At 38.1% G+C, this 5,000-nt stretch overlaps 1 protein-coding gene across 3 annotated transcripts in view; it reads left to right on the top strand.

Annotated features, from left to right (window-relative positions):
- LOC143041068 (suppressor of lurcher protein 1-like) overlaps positions 1–5,000 on the top strand; it is a 678,774-nt gene that overhangs the window by 637,803 nt on the left and 35,971 nt on the right. The gene's annotated exons all lie outside the window — the stretch shown is intronic.

The following is a 5,000-nucleotide window of genomic DNA, read 5'->3' as shown; positions in this document are numbered from 1 at the left end:
ATTAGCCTGTTGAGTGTAGTAAGGAAGGCTTATGGGAGGATCTTAATTGAGAGGATTAGGAGAGGAACAGAAGGAGTAATTGCTGAGGAACAGTGTGGATTTAGGACGGTAGAGGTTGTGTAGATCAATCTTTGTGGTAAGACAGATATGTGAGAAAGCTATAGGAAAGGGGAAGGATGTTTTTTGGCTTTTATGGATCTGGAAAAGGCTTATGATAGGGTAGACAGAAAGGCACTGTGGGAGGTTATGCAGATTTATGGGATAGGAGGAAAGCTTTTGGGAGCTGTCAAGAGTTTTTTATGAGAGGAGTAGAGCAGGTGTTAGGATTAGAAATGGAGAGAGTGAGTGGTTTGAGTAAAGGTGGGACTTCGTCAAGGATGCGTTATGTCGCCCTGGCTCTTCAACCTATACATGGATGGGGTGGTGCGAGGTGAATGCAAGGGTAGTGGGTCAGGGATTGGAGATGGTTAAAGAAAATGGAGAAAAGTGGGAGGTGAGCCAGCTGTTGTTTGCGGACGACACTGCGCTTGTGGCAGGGTCAGAGGAGGGATTGAGGAAGCTGTGGCAGAGTTTGGGAGAATATGTGATAGAAGAAAGCTAAAGATAAATGTGGGTAAAAGTAAGGTGATGAGATGTACAAGGGGTGAAAGTGGCAGTAGACTGGAAGTGAACATTAAGGGAGAGCGACTGGAGGAAGTGGATAGTTTTAGATACTTGGGTGCAAGTGTAGCAGGAAAAGGTGGAGTGAAGGTGGAGGTAGAATGTAGATTGAGAGAAGCGAGTAAATGCCTTGGTGGTTTAAAGAGTGTAATGAGGAATAAACATTTGGGAATGGATGCGAAGAGGAGACTGTATGAAGGAGTGATTGTGCCAACAGCACTGTATGGGGCAGAAACGTGGAACATAAGAGAAGAAGAGAGAAGGAGTTTGAATGTGTTTGAGATGAGGTGTCTGAGAAGTATGGTGGGGGTTACTAGGCTGGATAGAGTGAGAAATGAGGAGGTGAGGAGGAGAACAGGGTGAAAAAGGATTTGGGAGATAGGGTTGATAAAAGAATATTAGGATGGTTTGGACATATGGAAAGAATGAGTGAAGAAAGACTAGTAAAGAGGTATGGAAGGCAGATGTGGAGGGGGTGTACGTGAGGGGCCGTCGTCGGATGAGGTGATGGATGGGGTGAAGGGGCTTTGGGGAAGAGGGGAATGTCTGTTGAGGAAGGAAGGGCGAGGACGGAAGACAAAGGTGAGTGGAGAATGGTTTTATAAGGATGATGTGACTTCATGAGGAGAAATGGGCGGGGGGGTGGTAGTATGTGTGAGTAAATTTTGACGCAGCCCGAAGGGATTTCTCCCCGTCCTCGCCTTATATGCAAAGGGGGACGGAGAGGGGGCGTCGCCGATTAAATGAAGCGGCCTTGCTGTGGATGTACTGTGTCTTGCGACACTGCTTCTGACCCAGGGCGGTGGGCAGGGTGCAGGGATGACCCGTCATCCAGGAGGTGCTCAGATGAGAGGAAGGGTGGGAGGGGTGTGGAGTGTATTTGGGGATGTAATGGGTGGGAGTGTTTTTGTGCCTTTCCCTTTTTGGCTACCTCCCTTGTAAGGGGGAAAAAGCCTTGGTATATGTATGTATGTATGTTTATTTTCTAGTTTGCCGTTTACATATCTATAAAATAGTTTGGGATGATCTTTACATTTGTCTATTATGTCCCTTTCATAATTTCTTTTTTCTTCCCTACGTATTTTTACATATTCATTTCTTAGTTTGCTGTATATTTTCCATTTCTCATATTTTTTATTTTTTCCATTTTTTCAAGGCTTTATTTCTTCTGTCTTTTGCCTCACTACACTTTTTATTGAACCAGGATTGTATGTATACCTTTTCCTGTTTTTGTCTAGGTACATATTTGTACTTATAGATTTCATACTTGTACTTATAGATTTCCTTCCAAATTATCCATTTCTCTTCCATCTTTGTTTCTTCATCTTTAATATTTTCCCAATTTGCTTCTTGAAAGAATTTTCTGAGTTTCCTAAAATCTGTTTTGTTACACATTAGTCTTATTTTTCTCTGTTTTTCGTTTATTTCTATATTTGTTTCTTCGTTTAATTCTAGTTCTAGTAGTATGTGACCACTTTCTCTAATTGGTGTCTTGTATTCAATTTTATCCACAATTTCGGGTTCTGATGTGAATATCAAATCCAATCTTGAGGGTTCATCGTTATTTCTATATCTGGTATTTTCTTTGACCCATTGCGTCAATGTGTAATCAATAGTTATTTCCAGTAATATGTTTCCCCAATGATCTTCTCCACCTTTCACAGTCATTTCTTCCCAACATATTTCTTTCGAGTTAAAATCGCCCATAATTACCAGATTTCCTTCTTTCTTTAATATTTTGTTTAGTGTTTTTCTTGTGTCTTTCAGCATTTTGAAGTGTTCATTTTCATTCCATGCGTGAGTTTTAGGCGGGACATAAATCACTGCATAATTTCTATTTTTCATATCTCTATCCTCAACTCTTATCATAACAGACTCCACATTGTTCTCTCCTTCTGTGATTTTTGTCGCATTTAGACCTTTCTTGGTTAGCAACATGACTCCTCCACCCTGCTTTGTTTCTGTTTCTGATCCAACAATTATATAATACTTGGTCTGTACTATTTAGTGGTAATGATCCTTTTAATTTTGTCTCCACAATCTCCATTATATCTGGCTTTTCTTGTTCCGGATAGTCAGTCAATTCACCTATTCCTGATATCAATCCGTCTATGTTGGTATATGTTACCTTTATTTTTTTCATTTTCTGCCTTTTCTTTTTGCTCCCGCATTTTCTTTTCTCTTATGTACCATTTTCTCATTCTCAAGCCCATCACTCTCAATAAAAAAAAAATCCTTCCTTTCGTTCTCCTTTCTTTTCTCGTTCTTTTCCTTATCTTCCTCTTTAAGTGTTCTTCTTTCTCTTTTTCCTCATCACTCAATTTCTTTTTTATCCATAATTTTTTGTAGTTATTACTTTTTTGCTAGTCTTCCTTTGTTTGTTACTATTTCTTCCGCTATCCTCTGCGAAATAAGTTTTACTTTGAGAGGTCTATTCTTCTCTTCAGAATATTTCCCTATCCTGTAAATTTCTTTTATTCCCTTTTCAAGTCCTTGTCCCTCCTCCTGTATTTCTTTTAGTATTTCCGTCACTATATTATTCTCCTCTTTTTCCTATTGGAACTTTATTAGTCCATGTTTCTCTTTGATACCATAGATTACAATACTTTTTTTTTTTCTTCTTTTTTGTCTAATGTGTCTCTTACCCAATCTCTTTTTTTCCTTTGTTACTTCTATCACAATATTCTTTGTACTTTCGTTCATTTGTTCTTTGACTATTTCTTTAAATAGTATTTTTTTTTCTTTGTCTTCTTTCATTTGGTTTTTAATTTCCATCATGTTTTTTCACCAACTTTGCCTGCCTCTATTAGTATCTTCTCATTAACTTTCCTCAACAAAGTTTAATTTTTATTTGTCATAATTTTTCATCTTTTCATTATCATTTTTTACTATAGCTAGTTCCTTTTTCATTTCTTCCATTTCCCTAATTAATAGTGCATTTTCCTTTCTCAGTTCACTCACTTCTTTGTATAATTGGTTATGTTCCTTTTTCCATTCAACAATCTCCCTTTTCATTTCAAATATTTCTTGGTTTATTAGTAAGCTTTTGAGGTCCATAACTCTTTCTATTCTGAATCCATGGAATAATTCGTCTTCATATCTAGGACTATCAGTATTACAATTTTTTTTATAAACACTTCCAAAGGCGTTTCATACTTACTCATATCTAATTTTCTTTTGGTTGTCTCAGCGTATGTCGGTTTATCATCCTTTTTATTCATTTCGCTTCTTTTTTTATTCTTACTAAACTTAACCACTTTGTTACATCACGGTTCTACCGTTCGCTATCGCCCCCCTTCCGTGTGTGTGTGTGTGTGCGTGTGTTTGTGAAAGCGCGCGTATGTGTTCCATTAGAACCCAGGACAGATTTTGTGTTGTGACTATAATTTCACAATTATTCTCACCTCCCCTTCCTCCCCCCCCCCCAACTATTCGACGCATTTTTTTTTTTTTTTTCTTCCCTTCTTCCTCATATTCTCGTTCTCCTACTCCAACTCTTCCTCTTTTTCCTTGGTCTACTTCTCCTCTTTTTCTGCTCCTTTTCCTCCTCCTATCCCAGCTCTTTCCCCTCTCTCTGTATCTCCTCCCTCTCTTTTTCACTCTTCCTAGTTCCCATTCTCAAACTGGACAACTTTAGATTTAAAAAGGAAATAGGCAAGAATTGGTTTACTAATAGGGTGGTCGACGAATGGAATAAACTTAGTAACCATGTAGTAAGCGCTGAAACTATCAGTTGTCTTAAGAAACGATTAGACAACTTTATGGATGGGGATGACAGGTGGTGACGGATACGGAGCTGCCTAGTGTAGGCTTTATGGTCTCTTGCAGTCTCCTTCATTCTTATGTTCTTATGTTCTTATGTTCACCCTTCCTACCCCGCTTTAAGCTCATGGTATCAAAAGTACTTGAATGGTTTGTAAGAGACTGGAGTATCTAAACACCAGATTGAGTATGATGATAAATGGCGTCTACGCCTTTGGTAAAAACAAATTCTGTAAATTATATTTACTTAAGAGAATGGACACTCTTTGTTTCCGTATTTTATACTTTTACGTTACATTCAAATACTTGGGGTTGGTTGCACTGCCATAACTTCGGCCATCAGTCAATTTCAGTGAAAACATTCTACAAGCCATTCAGGACTATAAATGCCCACTATTAAACAACCTAGATAACCACCAGTGCTCTCTCTACTCAGTCATATAATGTTTGTGAAGATAGTTAACATTAGAATGCATAAATAATGTGCACTTCCACTTTCTCATGTATATTGAATACACAAATGTCAGTTTTCTCCGTGAATAACAATTTATTCCAATTTTTCCTATCACAAAAATTAG

The sequence above is a fragment of the Oratosquilla oratoria genome, chromosome 30, assembly GCF_046742065.1.
Source record: "Oratosquilla oratoria isolate Oo_2021 chromosome 30, ASM4674206v1, whole genome shotgun sequence".
Lineage (NCBI taxonomy): Eukaryota > Metazoa > Arthropoda > Malacostraca > Stomatopoda > Squillidae > Oratosquilla > Oratosquilla oratoria.
Note: the sequence above shows the minus strand (reverse complement) of the source record. Positions and strands in the feature narration are given on the sequence as shown.